Source organism: Somniosus microcephalus, chromosome 32, assembly GCF_052327205.1.
Source record: "Somniosus microcephalus isolate GS21.2 chromosome 32, FLI_Smic_1.0, whole genome shotgun sequence".
Classification (NCBI taxonomy): domain Eukaryota; kingdom Metazoa; phylum Chordata; class Chondrichthyes; order Squaliformes; family Somniosidae; genus Somniosus; species Somniosus microcephalus.
The window spans coordinates 6,604,357-6,623,076 of record NC_141018.1 but is presented as its reverse complement, the minus strand read 5'-3'; positions in this window follow the sequence as shown (position 1 = coordinate 6,623,076).

The window sequence follows — 18,720 nt, the reverse complement described above, 5'->3', positions numbered from 1 at the left end:
GGACTGGACAAACAATTGCGTGGACTGTCAAAAATCAAAGGTCCATCGTCATGTTAAGGCTCCAGTGGCCATCTCCCCGGTGCCAGAACGATGGTTCGATCAGGTACATGTGGACTTAGTGGGTCCCCTCCCCGCTTTGCGGGGTTTTATGCATCTCCTGACAATAGTGGACCGCACTACCAGGTGGCCAGAGGCGATTCCCTTGGTTGCTACCACTGCAGCAGACGTATCCAGGGTGTTTATTTCATCGTGGGTGGCCCGGTTTGGGGTGCCATCAGACATCTCCTCTGACCGAGGTCCACAATTCACGTCAGAGTTGTGGAATGCAGCCCCCAAGGATGACCTCCAGGCTTCATCGGCTGAGTTAGTCTACGGTCAAGCACTTCGAGTACCAGGGGATTTCCTCCCTCCACATACAGAATCGTGGTCGCCTGCTCAGCAGCTCCTTCAGCATCACGAGATGGCAAAGAATTTCCTGCCTATTCCAACCTCGCATCACAGCCTACAGAGGCCTCATGTTCCGGCAGAACTTATGAGTTCCGATTCCGTTTTTATTCGGCAGGACGCTCATAGAGATACACTCAGACCACCTTATGCTGGACCGTTTCGTGTCATCCCATCGGGAGAAAAAATTTTCACGGTCGAAGTGGGAGGCAAGTCCGATACCATCTCTATTGACCGACTTAAACCAGCACATCTAGATCGGAGTGAACCAGTTGTTGCCGCCCAGCCACCTCGCCGTGGATGACCACTGTTGACTGCCAGACCAGTTATGCAACAGCCCACCATTGATCTGCCTGCTTCTGCCTCATCCTGGCCCACACCTTCTGCTACTGTTTCCTCCACCCCGGATGCGCTGCTTCAGACACAACCAAGCACTGGCTCATCTCCCAACGTTCCACTGCCTGAAGTTCGTAGTCGTTCGGGCAGGATCATCAAACCTCCTGTTCGTCTGACACTGTCTGTTAAAGAGAATTCTGGGCGGAGCCACTAAGAGACTCACGGCAATTAGTAATCATCCCTTTAACTACCGTGTAGTGCAGCTGTGGACTGCACCTTTAAACTGTATGTACTTTCTTGCATTTCCGCGTGATGATGTCATGACGCCGATCACGTGACCACCAGTTGGCGCGGAGAACGTGATGATGGCATGACGTCAGCTTCCAGTACTTTGCAGCAGTCTTTGAGGTGCTGGCAGGCTGCTCAGACCTGTGTACATCTTCTCCTGTCGTGTTATCAGTTAAGTCGTTTGTTTAATAAACTTTGTTATTTTGTTTCACTGCGTCGAACTTCATTATTCGGATAGGAACCTCCGTTCCTATATTACCTATGAACAGATGGGGCTCTGCCCAATTATCACTCTCTGTGGGACCAGCAGAAAGTGCCATGATTTAAAGTGTCATTTTCAACATTTAATTCTCCACGCCACGACTCCTCTTGGACACTTAGCTCTTATGGATCTGGAAAACCTACAGATCCATCTGCGAGCGCCATCGGAATCTTAAACACCTGCAAACGTTAACATTCCACCTTTGCAGTCTCCCAATTCTCATTCTAACCCGGACAATGTGAAAGAAATGCTTGATCGATCGATCACAGGTCCTTCCTGCAATTACCATGTAGATAAATGGAGATAAAAGCACAATGAAAACCACACCACTTAAATGATAAGATACTATTAAAGTTTACACCCTTCTACTTCAGACTCAGTGTTGTTTTGTTATTTGACATTTATCTCCCGAAGTGGGAAGAGAGAAATGAAATATTTAGGGCGACATCATATACAGGAGATGGCAGCATTTTTCTTAGGATCAGGAGGCGGCCATTCAGCCCATCGGGCCTGTTCCGCCATTCTATTTGATCAAAGCAAATCCTTACGGGATTAATTTGTGGAGCAAGCAGAAAGCTGCGACTGTGTGGAATCAGCCTCCAAAAGGGGTCTAAATTCCACGTAGTCAAGAAGGACTTAATAGTCTCCTCCAGTGCTCAGAATATTCTTGCTTGAACCACTCAGTGCATTTAAATTGTTAGATATCATAGAATCATACAGCACAGAAGGAGGCCATTCGGCCCATCGTGCCTGTGCCGGCTCTTTGAACGAGCTCTCCAATTAGTTCCACTCCCCCGCTCTTTCCCCATAGCCCTGCAAATTTTTCCCCTTCAAGTATTTATTCAATTCCCATTTGAAAGTTACTGTTGAATCTGCTTCCACCGCCCTTTCAGGCAGCGCGTTCCAGATCACAACAACCCGCTCCTCGTCTCCCCTCTGGTTCTTTTACCACCAACGTCAGTGTTCTCGCTCAGGCCAACATCCCCAGCATCGAAGCTCTGACCACGCTCAATCAGTTCCGATGGATGGGTCACATTGTCCGCATGCCCGATACGAGACTCCCAAAACAAGCGCTCTGCTCGGAGCTCCGGCACGGCAAGAGAGCCCCAGGTGGGCAGAGGAAACGCTTCAAGGACACCCTCAAAACCTCCTTGAAAAAGTGTAACATCTCCACCGACACCTGGGAATCCCTGGCCCAAGACCGCACAAAGTGGAGGAGAAGCATCCGGGAAGGCGCCGAACACCCGAGTCTCTTTGCCGGGAGCAAGCGGAAGCCAAGCGCAGGCAGCGCAAGGAGCGCACATCAACCCAAGCACCACACCCACCCACCCCTTCAACCACTGTGTGCCCCACCTGTGACAGAGACTGTAGGTCCCGCATTGGACTCATCAGTCACCTGAGAACTCATTTTTAATGTGGAAGCAAGTCATCCTCGGTTCCCGAGGGGCAGCCTAAGAAGGAGAAGAAGGTTCTTTTACCAATTATCTTAAAAGAATTTCCCTAGTTATCGACGCCCCTGCCAGTGGATCCAGTTTCTCCCTATCTAGTCTATCAAGACCTTTCATAATTTTGAACACTTCTATTAAATCTCCCCTTAACCTTCGCTGCTCTAAGGAGAAGCCCAGCTTCTCCAGTCTCTGCACATAACTGATGTCTTTCATCCCTGGTACCATTCTAGTAAATCTCCTCTGCACCCTCTCTAAGAGCTTGTCATCCTTATGTACTGATAATTAGATATATACCATAGCTCCCAGCTCCCTTTAACTGCTGTGTTCCCTGAGCCCTGGGTAACACCCCTCTCCCGCCCGCCATGGGGCTTTAACATCGAAAAAGAAAAGAAAGACTTGCATTTCTATAGTGCCTTTCACAACAAACGGACGTCCCAAAGCGCTTTACAGCCAATGAAGTACTTTTGAAGTGTAGTCACTGTTGTAATGTAGGAAATGCAGCAGTCAATTTGCGCACAGCAAGCTCCAACAAACAGCAACGTGATAATGGGCCAGAAATTCGCGGCCAAAGGCGTGAGTGCGCTCGGGGTACTCACGCATCTGGCCGTTGGAAATGCCGGCGTTCAGCATGAACAGCGCATGCGGGGAACGCCGGCATTTCCAGACCTCGAGCGCGTGCGACTGCACAGGCAGCGCTTGCGCAGTGAACTTCGTAGATTTCATTCATGAAATCCGTGAGGTTAAGTCCTCAGAAGTTACACTTGAAAAAAGCAAGTGTAAAGTGGTTCATTGGCTGCGGAGGAAGAAACATTTTATCGTGGAGCTTCTGAAATGCAATATTTTTGTTTGGGAAAGGGAGGGAAGTTATTTTAAGAAATTTTAAGTAAGTTTTAAAGTTAAAATTTTTTTTTTTTTAAAAGGGTTTTCAGAACGGTAGGTAGAAGGAGCAATTGTGGCTGTGTGAATGGAATGTGAGAATGAGTTATGTATGTATGTCCACATATATTCCTTTACGTATATGTATGTATGTTTTATATTCCTTTACTAATGTGTATGACTGTATGTTTTTAATTATGATTTTCAAATAAGTTACTTTCTCTGAAAGTCATAATTAAATAATACATTCATACACATAAGTAAAGGAATATATACATAACACGCAAAGGAATATATACAGACATACATACTTTCAGAAGCTCCACGATAAGAAATATCTTCCTCCGCAGCCTCTGGAGCAACTGTACCCATGCTTTTTTCATGTGTAAGTTGTAAGGACTTGACCTCACTGAAAGCAGTAATGAAAGCGGCGAATTATACTGCACACGCGCTGCCTGTGCAGTCGCATGCGTTCTGCCTCTGAACCCCTTCGTTCAGAGGACAGGAAATGCCGGTTTTCCCCAAAAGCACTGTGCATGCTGAAAACCGGCATTTCATCCGGCCAGATGCGTAAGTACCCCGACCGTACTCGCGCAGTTGGAAGGGAATTACTGGGCCAACATTTGACATGTCAATAAAATGAAAAATTTAACAATTGCACGACTTGCCCCCTCACATCTGCGACTGAGGGTCCAAGGAGGTGCATTGCGCAAGAGGTCATCATCGTACGTATCCTCACACTGTTCCCTTTGGGGAACTGTATGAAGTGGTGGAAGGATTTATGGCCGTGATTAACGCTCATTCCGTGACCATAACCATCTTTGAACCAGCCATTAGGGTGGTTAGTCCTATGGCGGGAGGGTTTTACGGGCTCCCACAACCCATCTGAGGGGGGGGGGGGCCACCAACACCCACGGATGCAAGTATCCTGCTGGATGTCCACCCAGAATTTAAAGTTGGAACTCCGACTCCACTTGCCGGGACTGTCTGGAGTGGGGTTCAAAACCCTACTCCTTCTGGCCCAGCGGCGGGGATGCTTACTGCTATGCAAAAGGCCCACTCCGCACAAAAGGTGACACCCATATGTTTCCTGTGCCTTTTCCCTCCCCGTGACTGGAGCCCTATGCTGCCATTTCACGTTGCTAATCGGATTGGGCCTTTGTCATAGCGGTAGGATCCCCGCCGCTGGGCCAGATCAGGGTAGGGTTTCGAACCCCGCTCCAGACAGTCCCGGCAAGTGGAGTCGGAGCTCCGGCTCTAAATTCTGGGTTGACATCCAGTGGGATATTTGCGTCCGTGGGTGTGGGTGGCCCCCCCTCCTTGTATAGCTTGTGGGAGCCCGTAAAACCCTCCCGCCATAGGACTAACCGCCCTAATGGCTGGTTCAAAGATGGTTACGGTCACGGAATGAGCATTAATCACGGCCATAAATCCTTCCACCACTTCATACAGTTCCCCAAAGGGAACAGTGTGAAGACACGTATGACGACGACATTGCTAAATAAATAAATGGAATTAAAAAAATTCTTTTAGGGCTTTTAAAAGTCTTTAAATTGCTTTAATTCTCTTTAAAACTACTTCAGACTACTCAAAATAATGTAAACATTTAAAAAAGTTTATAAAAGTTACCAAAATCTTCAGAAAACTTCCAAAAACCTATTTAAACTGCTGCTTTGCATGTAAAAATCCTTAGCAGCTTGACAGAAACATTGGGGGCGTGTCCAGTGAAACTGAGACCTCAAGGGGCGTGTCTCACTTACACTGCACGCTCCTGGCTTCGCGCTGGCTGCACTCCTGGGCGGCGTGACGTCATACGCTGCCCGGGATTCTTCTTTTTCATTCACCAAGTCCAGGCGTCCCTGGAGCTGATCGTCAGTAGCGCGGGGTAAGTGTAAATACGGGGCTTGCACGCGCTGCAAGCCCCGTTCTGGAATTTCTGGGCCAATGTCCAGATAATCTGTTTTAGTGATGTTGGTTGAGGGATAAATATTGACCAGGGCACTGGGGAGAACTCCGTTGCTCTTCTTCAAAATAGTACCATGGATCTGTTACCTGAGAGAGCAGACAGGGCCTCGGTTTAACGTCTCATTTGAAAGACGGCCCCTCTGACATTACTCCTTAAAGCTCTGGTTGGACTCGAACCCACGTCCTTCTGACTCAGTGCTGCCTTCTGAGCCACGGCTGAAACTGTGGCCAATGATCTCCAACTGTCTGCAGAGAGTGAGTGCTCCGGATCATCGTGACACAGCGGCCTGGAGCAAACCCCTTCACCCACGGCCCAGTTGAGAATTCTTAGGGCCCAGGGTGTCCGGCGCCCCTCTCTGCTCAACCCTCAACCCATTGATACACAAGCGTGTAGTCAAATGCTTGATAAAATAGGCCCGTACATTGCTTACACACTGCATTACTGATAAAGCAAATCATATCACAATATACTCGGCTGAAAACTGATCCAGCAGTTGTGTGCAGCTTTTCTGTGCTCTGGTGAGTTTTACCAGGGGCTCCTATATATATCAGGACTATAGGTGCGTGTGTTACTCCACTCCGGCCTTCCCTGGTAGCACTGGCAGGCACGAGGTACCAGCAGTGTCCCTGGCAGTGTGGTGTCGCCTAACCCAAGGTGCCACCGGCTCACTGGCAAACATAACAGGCTCCGCAAAGTGGAACTGGCCCATTCTCAGCCAACCCAGCACCATGATCTGCATTGACCTTCTCCAGGACTTGGCAAAGGTCCACTTCTGTTGATGTAAAGATAGGAATATAGGAACAAGAGGAGGCCATTCAGCCCCTCGAGCCTGTTCTGCCATTCAGTTAGATCCTAGATGATCTGTATCTCAACCCCTTAGTTCCATGTCCCTTAATACCCTTGCCGAACAAAATTCTAATCATGTTTTGAAATTTTCGATTGAGCCCCAGCTTTTTGGGGGCGAGAGTTCCAGATTTCTACTACCTTCTGTGTGAAGAAGTGCTTCCTGACATCATCCCTGAATGTCCCCTTGTTCTGGACTCCCCCCACCAGAGGAAATAATTTCTCTCTATCTATCCTATCAACTCCTTTAAATCATCTTATACACCTCGGTCAGATCACCCCTTAACCTTCTATACTCGAGGGAACACTAGCCTTGTCTATGCCACCTGCCCTCAGAATTTAACCCTAAGTTTCTGGTGAATCTGGGCTGCTCCCCCTCCGAGGCCAATATGTCCTTCCTGAGGTGCGGGGCCCAGGACTGAACCCAGTGTCCAGGTGGGGTCCAACCAGAGCTTTAAGGAGTAATTCACAACTATTGCCGCTGACGCCAACTTAAACATAAAATGAAAACTCAAATAGTCACTGACGGCGTCAAAATTCATGTTGTTATTTCAACACAAGGCCTAATTGGTCTCAGACAGTTCCTGTCCTCGTTTACACATCAGTCTGGGCCACTGCAGATAGTTAATCTGCTGAAAACACAGGCAAGGAAATGTTCCCATTAAAACCACAGAATTGAAAACTGTTCCATAAATCTTTTATTTAATGGATTTCACAACTCACTTGCACTTCCTATTTTATGTTTAATGACTTTTGTAATTCGCCATCCAAAAAGCCTGTGAGGTCCTGTGTCCCTAGGGGCCAGATCTTGCCGGAGTGGGGCAACCCATGGTCAGCCAAGGTTAGTTAGACCCTTTCCTACACTCTTCAGCTCCATAATATTTGTGCCCCAACTTGCTGGGAGTGCGAGCTGATAACGGCACAGCAAGGGCAACGGGGCATCTGGGACTTTGGTGAGCAACGGGACCAACAGTCTATCTCCTTCACCAGTCAGATTCAAGGATTGAGGAAGAAACAGAGGAACGACGGAGAAGGAAATCGGGTGAATTAGAGTCAGATCAGGTACAGAAAGAGAAATAGAGAGAGGGAAAGAAAGATTGGATTACGAGAGAGAGAAAAAAAAGACAAATTTCTGTTGTAATGTAGGAAATGTGGCAGCCAATTTACGCACAGCAAGCTCCCACAAACAGCAATGTGATGGTGTCCAGATAATCAGTTTTAGTGATGTTGGTTGAGGGATAAATATTGCCCAGGACACCGGGGATAACTCCCCTGCTCTTCTTCGAAATAGTGCCGTGGGATCTTTTACGTCCACCTGAGAGAGCAGACGGGGCCTCAGTTTAACATCTCATCTGAAAGACGGCACCTCCGACAGTGCAGCACTCCCTCAGCACTGCACTGGAGTGTCAGCCTGGATTATGTGCTCAAGTCCCTGGAGTGGGACTTGAACCCACAAAAGTAAGGGCCAGGGTGATTTTAACCCGTTAGGTTGCTGCTGAGCGACTCGGCTTAAACTCACCCCTCTGTGTCTGGCATATTGTGATAATTGCATGTGCCTATGTGTCATATATTGTGAGTTTAATTGTATGAATCTGAGAGTGTTAATTTGGGAGGTTGGAACAATGAGCGATGTGAGGGGGGTTCCTACCTTGGCACACCTGGTGAGCTCATTGAATTTTTCACCCGTACCACAGCCAGGTCCTTGTGCGAATGCTGCGGGGTGTGACCTGGTTGGTAATCTGCTGCCAAACAGCTTCCCCACCTCACCCTCGGACCCGGCATCCACCTCCTGTTTCCGAGGAACATTTTCTTTGGGACTGAAGTGACTGCCCATTGGTAAAGAATCAGTGAAGCAGCTGCTTCCCCTCCTGATAGGCAAAACATTGTCCCCCAGCAGTGATCAGACAGCACGGGACAGACAGCACGGGGCAGTCAGCAGGGGTCAGACGGCATGGGACAGACAGCATGGGACAGACAGCAGGGGACAGTCAATGTCCTGTCATAGAGCCTGGGACAGTCAGCACGGGACAGTCAATGTCCTGTCATAGAGCCTGGGACAGTCAGCACGGGACAGTCAATGTCCTATCATAGAGCCTGGGACAGTCAGCACGGGACAGTCAATGTCCTTTCATAGAGCCTGGGACAGACAGCATGGGACAGTCAATGTCCTGTCATAGAGCCTGGGACAGACAGCATGGGACAGTCAATGTCCTATCATAGAGCCTGGGACAGTCAGAACGGGTCAGTCAATGTCCTTTCATAGAGCCTGGGACAATCAGCATGGGACAGTCAATGTCCTATCATAGAGCCTGGGACAGACAGCATGGGACAGTCAATGTCCTGTCATAGAGCCTGGGACAATCAGCACGGGACAGTCAATGTCCTATCATAGAGCCTGGGACAGTCAGCACGGGACAGTCAATGTCCTATCATAGAGCCTGGGACAGACAGCATGGGACAGTCAATGTCCTTTCATAGAGCCTGGGACAATCAGCACGGGACAGTCAATGTCCTATCATAGAGCCTGGGACAGACAGCACGGGACAGTCAATGTCCTATCATAGAGCCTGGGACAGACAGCATGGGACAGTCAATGTCCTATCATAGAGCCTGGGACAGTCAGCACGGGACAGCCAATGGCCTATCATAGAGCCTGGGACAATCAGCACGGGACAGTCAATGTCCTATCATAGAGCCTGGGCAGTCAGCACGGGACAGTCAATGTCTTATCATAGAGCCTGGGACAGTCAGCACGGGACAGTCAATGTCCTGTCATAGAGCCTGGGACAGTCAGCACGGGACAGTCAATGTCCTATCATAGAGCCTGGGACAGTCAGCACGGGACAGTCAATGTCCTATCATAGAGCCTGGGACAGTCAGCACGGGACAGTCAATGCCCTATCATAGAGCCTGGGACAGTCAGCACGGGTCAGTCAATGTCCTTTCATAGAGCCTGGGACAGACAGCACGGGACAGTCAATGTCCTATCATAGAGCCTGGGACAGTCAGCACAGGACAGTCAATGTCCTATCATAGAGCCTGGGCAGACAGCACGGGACAGTCAATGTCCTGTCATAGAGCCTGGGACAGTCAGCACGGGACAGTCAATGTCCTATCATAGAGCCTGGGACAGTCAGCACGGGTCAGTCAATGTCCTTTCATAGAGCCTGGGACAGTCAGCACGGGACAGTCAATGTGCTATCATAGAGCCTGGGACAGTCAGCACAGGTCAGTCAATGTCCTATCATAGAGCCTGGGACAGACAGCATGGGACAGTCAATGTCCTATCATAGAGCCTGGGACAGTCAGCACAGGTCAGTCAATGTCCTATCATAGAGCCTGGGACAGACAGCATGGGACAGTCAATGTCCTTTCATAGAGCCTGGGACAGTCAGCACAGGACAGTCAATGCCCTATCATAGAGCCTGGGACAGTCAGCACGGGACAGTCAATGTCCTATCATAGAGCCTGGGACAGTCAGCACAGGACAGTCAATGTCCTATCATAGAGCCTGGGACAGTCAGCACGGGTCAGTCAATGTCCCATCATAGAGCACAGGACAGACAGCACGGGACAGTCAATGTCCTATCATAGAGCCTGGGACAGTCAGCACGGGTCAGTCAATGTCCTATCATAGAGCCTGGGACAGTCAGCACAGGACAGTCAATGTGCTATCATAGAGCCTGGGACAGTCAGCACAGGACAGTCAATGTGCTATCATAGAGCCTGGGACAGTCAGCACGGGTCAGTCAATGTCCTATCATAAAGCACAGGACAGACAGCACGGGACAGTCAATGGCCTATCATAGAGCCTGGGCAGTCAGCACGGGACAGTCAATGTCCTGTCATACAGCCTGGGACAGTCAGCACGGGACAGTCAATGTCCTATCATAGAGCCTGGGACAGTCAGCACGGGACAGTCAATGTCCTATCATAGTGCCTGGGACAGACAGCACGGGACAGTCAATGTCCTATCATAGAGCCTGGGACAGTCAGCACGGGTCAGTCAATGTCCTATCATAGAGCCTGGGACAGACAGCATGGGACAGTCAATATCCTTTCATGGAGCCTGGGACAGACAGCACAGGACAGTCAATGTCCTATCATAATGCCTGGGACAGACAGCATGGGACAGTCAATGTCCTATCATAGAGCCTGGGACAGACAGCACAGGACAGTCAATGTCCTATCATAGAGCCTGGGACAGACAGCACGGGACAGTCAATGTCCTTTCATAGAGCCTGGGACAATCAGCACGGGACAGTCAATGTCCTATCATAGAGCCTGGGAAAGACAGCACGGGACAGTCAATGTCCTTTCATAGAGCCTGGGACAATCAGCACGGGACAGTCAATGTCCTATCATAGAGCCTGGGACAGTCAGCACGGGACAGCCAATGGCCTATCATAGAGCCTGGGACAATCAGCACGGGACAGTCAATGTCCTATCATAGAGCCTGGGCAGTCAGCACGGGACAGTCAATGTCTTATCATAGAGCCTGGGACAGTCAGCACGGGACAGTCAATGTCCTGTCATAGAGCCTGGGACAGTCAGCACGGGACAGTCAATGTCCTATCATAGAGCCTGGGACAGTCAGCACGGGACAGTCAATGTCCTATCATAGAGCCTGGGACAGTCAGCACGGGACAGTCAATGCCCTATCATAGAGCCTGGGACAGTCAGCACGGGTCAGTCAATGTCCTTTCATAGAGCCTGGGACAGACAGCACGGGACAGTCAATGTCCTATCATAGAGCCTGGGACAGTCAGCACAGGACAGTCAATGTCCTATCATAGAGCCTGGGCAGACAGCACGGGACAGTCAATGTCCTGTCATAGAGCCTGGGACAGTCAGCACGGGACAGTCAATGTCCTATCATAGAGCCTGGGACAGTCAGCACGGGTCAGTCAATGTCCTTTCATAGAGCCTGGGACAGTCAGCACGGGACAGTCAATGTGCTATCATAGAGCCTGGGACAGTCAGCACAGGTCAGTCAATGTCCTATCATAGAGCCTGGGACAGACAGCATGGGACAGTCAATGTCCTATCATAGAGCCTGGGACAGTCAGCACAGGTCAGTCAATGTCCTATCATAGAGCCTGGGACAGACAGCATGGGACAGTCAATGTCCTTTCATAGAGCCTGGGACAGTCAGCACAGGACAGTCAATGCCCTATCATAGAGCCTGGGACAGTCAGCACGGGACAGTCAATGTCCTATCATAGAGCCTGGGACAGTCAGCACAGGACAGTCAATGTCCTATCATAGAGCCTGGGACAGTCAGCACGGGTCAGTCAATGTCCCATCATAGAGCACAGGACAGACAGCACGGGACAGTCAATGTCCTATCATAGAGCCTGGGACAGTCAGCACGGGTCAGTCAATGTCCTATCATAGAGCCTGGGACAGTCAGCACAGGACAGTCAATGTGCTATCATAGAGCCTGGGACAGTCAGCACAGGACAGTCAATGTGCTATCATAGAGCCTGGGACAGTCAGCACGGGTCAGTCAATGTCCTATCATAAAGCACAGGACAGACAGCACGGGACAGTCAATGGCCTATCATAGAGCCTGGGCAGTCAGCACGGGACAGTCAATGTCCTGTCATACAGCCTGGGACAGTCAGCACGGGACAGTCAATGTCCTATCATAGAGCCTGGGACAGTCAGCACGGGACAGTCAATGTCCTATCATAGTGCCTGGGACAGACAGCACGGGACAGTCAATGTCCTATCATAGAGCCTGGGACAGTCAGCACGGGTCAGTCAATGTCCTATCATAGAGCCTGGGACAGACAGCATGGGACAGTCAATATCCTTTCATGGAGCCTGGGACAGACAGCACAGGACAGTCAATGTCCTATCATAATGCCTGGGACAGACAGCATGGGACAGTCAATGTCCTATCATAGAGCCTGGGACAGACAGCACAGGACAGTCAATGTCCTATCATAGAGCCTGGGACAGACAGCACGGGACAGTCAATGTCCTTTCATAGAGCCTGGGACAATCAGCACGGGACAGTCAATGTCCTATCATAGAGCCTGGGAAAGACAGCACGGGACAGTCAATGTCCTTTCATAGAGCCTGGGACAATCAGCACGGGACAGTCAATGTCCTATCATAGAGCCTGGGACAGTCAGCACGGGACAGCCAATGTCCTATCATAGAGCCTGGGACAGTCAGCACGGGACAGTCAATGTCCTATCATAGAGCCTGGGACAGACAGCAACGGACAGTCAATGCCCTGTCATAGAGCCTGGGACAGTCAGCACGGGTCAGTCAATGTCCTATCATAGAGCCTGGGACAGTCAGCACGGGTCAGTCAATGCCCTATCATAGAGCCTGGGACAGTCAGCACGGGACAGTCAATGTCCTGTCATAGAGCCTGGGACAGTCAGCACGGGTCAGTCAATGTCCTATCATAGAGCCTGGGACAGTCAGCACGGGACAGTCAATGTCCTATCATAGAGCCTGGGACAGTCAGCACAGGACAGTCAATGCCCTATCATAGAGCCTGGGACAGTCAGCACGGGACAGTCAATGTCCTATCATAGAGCCTGGGACAGTCAGCACAGGTCAGTCAATGTCGTATCATAGAGCCTGGGACAGACAGCATGGGACAGTCAATGTCCTTTCATAGAGCCTGGGACAGTCAGCACAGGACAGTCAATGCCCTATCATAGAGCCTGGGACAGTCAGCACGGGACAGTCAATGTCCTATCATAGAGCCTGGGACAGTCAGCACAGGACAGTCAATGTCCTATCATAGAGCCTGGGACAGTCAGCACGGGTCAGTCAATGTCCCATCATAGAGCACAGGACAGACAGCACGGGACAGTCAATGTCCTATCATAGAGCCTGGGACAGTCAGCACGGGTCAGTCAATGTCCTATCATAGAGCCTGGGACAGTCAGCACAGGACAGTCAATGTCCTATCATAGAGCCTGGGACAGTCAGCACGGGTCAGTCAATGTCCTATCATAGAGCACAGGACAGACAGCACGGGACAGTCAATGGCCTATCATAGAGCCTGGGACAATCAGCACGGGACAGTCAATGTCCTATCATAGAGCCTGGGCAGTCAGCACGGGACAGTCAATGTCCTGTCATACAGCCTGGGACAGTCAGCACGGGACAGTCAATGTCCTATCATAGAGCCTGGGACAGTCAGCACGGGACAGTCAATGTCCTATCATAGAGCCTGGGACAGTCAGCACAGGACAGTCAATGTCCTATCACAGAGCCTGGGACAGTCAGCACGGGACAGTCAATGTCCTATCATAGAGCCTGGGACAGTCAATGTCCTATCATAGTGCATGGGACAGACAGCACGGGACAGTCAATGTCCTATCATAGAGCCTGGGACAGTCAGCACGGGTCAGTCAATGTCCTATCATAGAGCCTGGGACAGACAGCATGGGACAGTCAATGTCCTTTCATAGAGCCTGGGACAGTCAGCACGGGACAGTCAATGTCCTATCATAGAGCCTGGGACAGACAGCACAGGACAGTCAATGTCCTATCATAGTGCCTGGGACAGACAGCACGGGACAGTCAATGTCCTATCATAGAGCCTGGGACAGTCAGCACGGGTCAGTCAATGTCCTATCATAGAGCCTGGGACAGACAGCACAGGACAGTCAATGTCCTATCATAGTGCCTGGGACAGACAGCACGGGACAGTCAATGTCCTGTCATGGAGCCTGGGACAGTCAGCACGGGACAGTCAATGTCCTATCATAGAGCCTGGGACAGTCAGCACGGGACAGTCAATGTCCTTTCATGGAGCCTGGGACAATCAGCACGGGACAGTCAATGTCCTATCATAGAGCCTGGGACAGACAGCACGGGACAGTCAATGTCCTTTCATAGAGCCTGGGACAATCAGCACGGGACAGTCAATGTCCTATCATAGAGCCTGGGACAGTCAGCACGGGACAGTCAATGTCCTATCATAGAGCCTGGGACAGTCAGCACAGGTCAGTCAATGTCCTATCATAGAGCCTGGGACAATCAGCACGGGACAGTCAATGTCCTATCATAGAGCCTGGGACAGTCAGCACGGGACAGTCAATGTCCTATCATAGAGCCTGGGACAGTCAGCACGGGTCAGTCAATGTCCTATCATAGAGCCTGGGACAGTCAGCACGGGACAGTCAATGTCCTATCATAGAGCCTGGGACAGTCAGCACGGGTCAGTCAATGTCCTATCATAGAGCACAGGACAGACAGCACGGGACAGTCAATGGCCTATCATAGAGCCTGGGACAATCAGCACGGGACAGTCAATGTCCTATCATAGAGCCTGGGCAGTCAGCACGGGACAGTCAATGTCCTGTCATACAGCCTGGGAAAGTCAGCACGGGACAGTCAATGTCCTATCATAGAGCCTGGGACAGTCAGCACGGGACAGTCAATGTCCTATCATAGAGCCTGGGACAGTCAGCACAGGACAGTCAATGTCCTATCACAGAGTCTGGGACAGTCAGCACGGGACAGTCAATGTCCTATCATAGAGCCTGGGACAGTCAATGTCCTATCATAGTGCATGGGACAGACAGCACGGGACAGTCAATGTCCTATCATAGAGCCTGGGACAGTCAGCACGGGTCAGTCAATGTCCTATCATAGAGCCTGGGACAGACAGCATGGGACAGTCAATGTCCTTTCATAGAGCCTGGGACAGTCAGCACGGGACAGTCAATGTCCTATCATAGAGCCTGGGACAGACAGCACAGGACAGTCAATGTCCTATCATAGTGCCTGGGACAGACAGCACGGGACAGTCAATGTCCTATCATAGAGCCTGGGACAGTCAGCACGGGTCAGTCAATGTCCTATCATAGAGCCTGGGACAGACAGCACAGGACAGTCAATGTCCTATCATAGTGCCTGGGACAGACAGCACGGGACAGTCAATGTCCTGTCATGGAGCCTGGGACAGTCAGCACGGGACAGTCAATGTCCTATCATAGAGCCTGGGACAGTCAGCACGGGACAGTCAATGTCCTTTCATGGAGCCTGGGACAATCAGCACGGGACAGTCAATGTCCTATCATAGAGCCTGGGACAGACAGCACGGGACAGTCAATGTCCTTTCATAGAGCCTGGGACAATCAGCACGGGACAGTCAATGTCCTATCATAGAGCCTGGGACAGTCAGCACGGGACAGTCAATGTCCTATCATAGAGCCTGGGACAGTCAGCACAGGTCAGTCAATGTCCTATCATAGAGCCTGGGACAATCAGCACGGGACAGTCAATGTCCTATCATAGAGCCTGGGACAGTCAGCACGGGACAGTCAATGTCCTATCATAGAGCCTGGGACAGTCAGCACGGGTCAGTCAATGTCCTATCATAGAGCCTGGGACAGTCAGCACGGGACAGTCAATGTCCAATCATAGAGCCTGGGACAGACAGCACGGGTCAGTCAATGTGCTATCATAGAGCCTGGGACAGTCAGCACGGGACAGTCAATGTGCTATCATGGAGCCTGGGACAGTCAGCACGGGACAGTCAATGTGCTATCATAGAGCCTGGGACAGTCAGCACGGGTCAGTCAATGTCCTATCATAGAGCCTGGGACAGTCAGCACGGGACAGTCAATGTCCAATCATAGAGCCTGGGACAGACAGCACGGGTCAGTCAATGTGCTATCATAGAGCCTGGGACAGTCAGCACGGGACAGTCAATGTCCTATCATAGAGCCTGGGACAGTCAGCATGGGACAGTCAATGTCCTATCATAGAGCCTGGGACAGACAGCACGGGACAGTCAATGTGCTATCATAGAGCCTGGGACAGTCAGCACGGGACAGTCAATGTCCTATCATAGTGCCTGGGACAGTCAGCATGGGACAGTCAATGTCCTATCATAGAGCCTGGGACAGACAGCACGGGACAGTCAATGTGCTATCATAGAGCCTGGGACAGTCAGCACGGGACAGTCAATGTGCTATCATAGAGCCTGGGACAGTCAGCACGGGTCAGTCAATGTCCTATCATAGAGCCTGGGACAGACAGCATGGGACAGTCAATGTCCTTTCATAGAGCCTGGGACAGACAGCACGGGACAGTCAATGTCCTATCATAGTGCCTGGGACAGACAGCATGGGACAGTCAATGTCCTGTCATAAAGCCTGGGACAGTCAGCACGGGACAGTCAATGTCCTCTCCTAGATCCTGGGACAGATAGCATGGGACAGTCAATGCCCTGTCATAGAGCCTGGGACAGTCAGCACGGGTCAGTCAATGTCCTATCATAGAGCCTGGGACAGTCAGCACGGGACAGTCAATGTCCTGTCATAGAGCCTGGGACAGTCAGCACGGGTCAGTCAATGTCCTATCATAGAGCCTGGGACAGTCAGCACGGGACAGTCAATGTCCTATCATAGAGCCTGGGACAGACAGCACGGGTCAGTCAATGTGCTATCATAGAGCCTGGGACAGTCAGCACGGGACAGTCAATGTCCTATCATAGAGCCTGGGACAGTCAGCACGGGTCAGTCAATGTCCTATCATAGAGCCTGGGACAGTCAGCACGGGTCAGTCAATGTGCTATCATGGAGCCTGGGAGAGTCAGCACGGGTCAGTCAATGTCCTATCATAGAGCCTGGGACAGTCAGCACGGGACAGTCAATGTCCTATCATAGAGCCTGGGACAGGCAGCACGGGACAGTCAATGTGCTATCATGGAGCCTGGGACAGTCAGCACGGGACAGTCAATGTGCTATCATAGAGCCTGGGACAGTCAGCACGGGACAGTCAATGTCCTATCATAGAGCCTGGGACAGTCAGCAAGGGACAGTCAATGTCCTATCATAGAGCCTGGGACAGTCAGCACGGGTCAGTCAATGTCCTTTCATAGAGCCTGGGACAGACAGCACGGGACAGTCAATGTCCTTTCATAGAGCCTGGGACAGTCAGCACGGGACAGTCAATGTCCTATCATAGAGCCTGGGACAGTCAGCACGGGTCAGTCAATGTCCTATCATAGAGCCTGGGACAGACAGCATGGGACAGTCAATATCCTTTCATGGAGCCTGGGACAGACAGCACAGGACAGTCAATGTCCTATCATAGTGCCTGGGACAGACAGCATGGGACAGTCAATGTCCTATCATAGAGCCTGGGACAGACAGCACAGGACAGTCAATGTCCTATCATAGAGCCTGGGACAGACAGCACGGGACAGTCAATGTCCTTTCATAGAGCCTGGGACAATCAGCACGGGACAGTCAATGTCCTATCATAGAGCCTGGGACAGACAGCACGGGACAGTCAATGTCCTTTCATAGAGCCTGGGACAATCAGCACGGGACAGTCAATGTCCTATCATAGAGCCTGGGACAGTCAGCACGGGACAGCCAATGTCCTATCATAGAGCCTGGGACAGTCAGCACGGGACAGTCAATGTCCTATCATAGAGCCTGGGACAGACAGCAACGGACAGTCAATGCCCTGTCATAGAGCCTGGGACAGTCAGCACGGGTCAGTCAATGTCCTATCATAGAGCCTGGGACAGTCAGCACGGGTCAGTCAATGCCCTATCATAGAGCCTGGGACAGTCAGCACGGGACAGTCAATGTCCTGTCATAGAGCCTGGGACAGTCAGCACGGGTCAGTCAATGTCCTATCATAGAGCCTGGGACAGTCAGCACGGGACAGTCAATGTCCTATCATAGAGCCTGGGACAGTCAGCACAGGACAGTCAATGCCCTATCATAGAGCCTGGGACAGTCAGCACGGGACAGTCAATGTCCTATCATAGAGCCTGGGACAGTCAGCACAGGTCAGTCAATGTCGTATCATAGAGCCTGGGACAGACAGCATGGGACAGTCAATGTCCTTTCATAGAGCCTGGGACAGTCAGCACAGGACAGTCAATGCCCTATCATAGAGCCTGGGACAGTCAGCACGGGACAGTCAATGTCCTATCATAGAGCCTGGGACAGTCAGCACAGGACAGTCAATGTCCTATCATAGAGCCTGGGACAGTCAGCACGGGTCAGTCAATGTCCCATCATAGAGCACAGGACAGACAGCACGGGACAGTCAATGTCCTATCATAGAGCCTGGGACAGTCAGCACGGGTCAGTCAATGTCCTATCATAGAGCCTGGGACAGTCAGCACAGGACAGTCAATGTCCTATCATAGAGCCTGGGACAGTCAGCACGGGTCAGTCAATGTCCTATCATAGAGCACAGGACAGACAGCACGGGACAGTCAATGGCCTATCATAGAGCCTGGGACA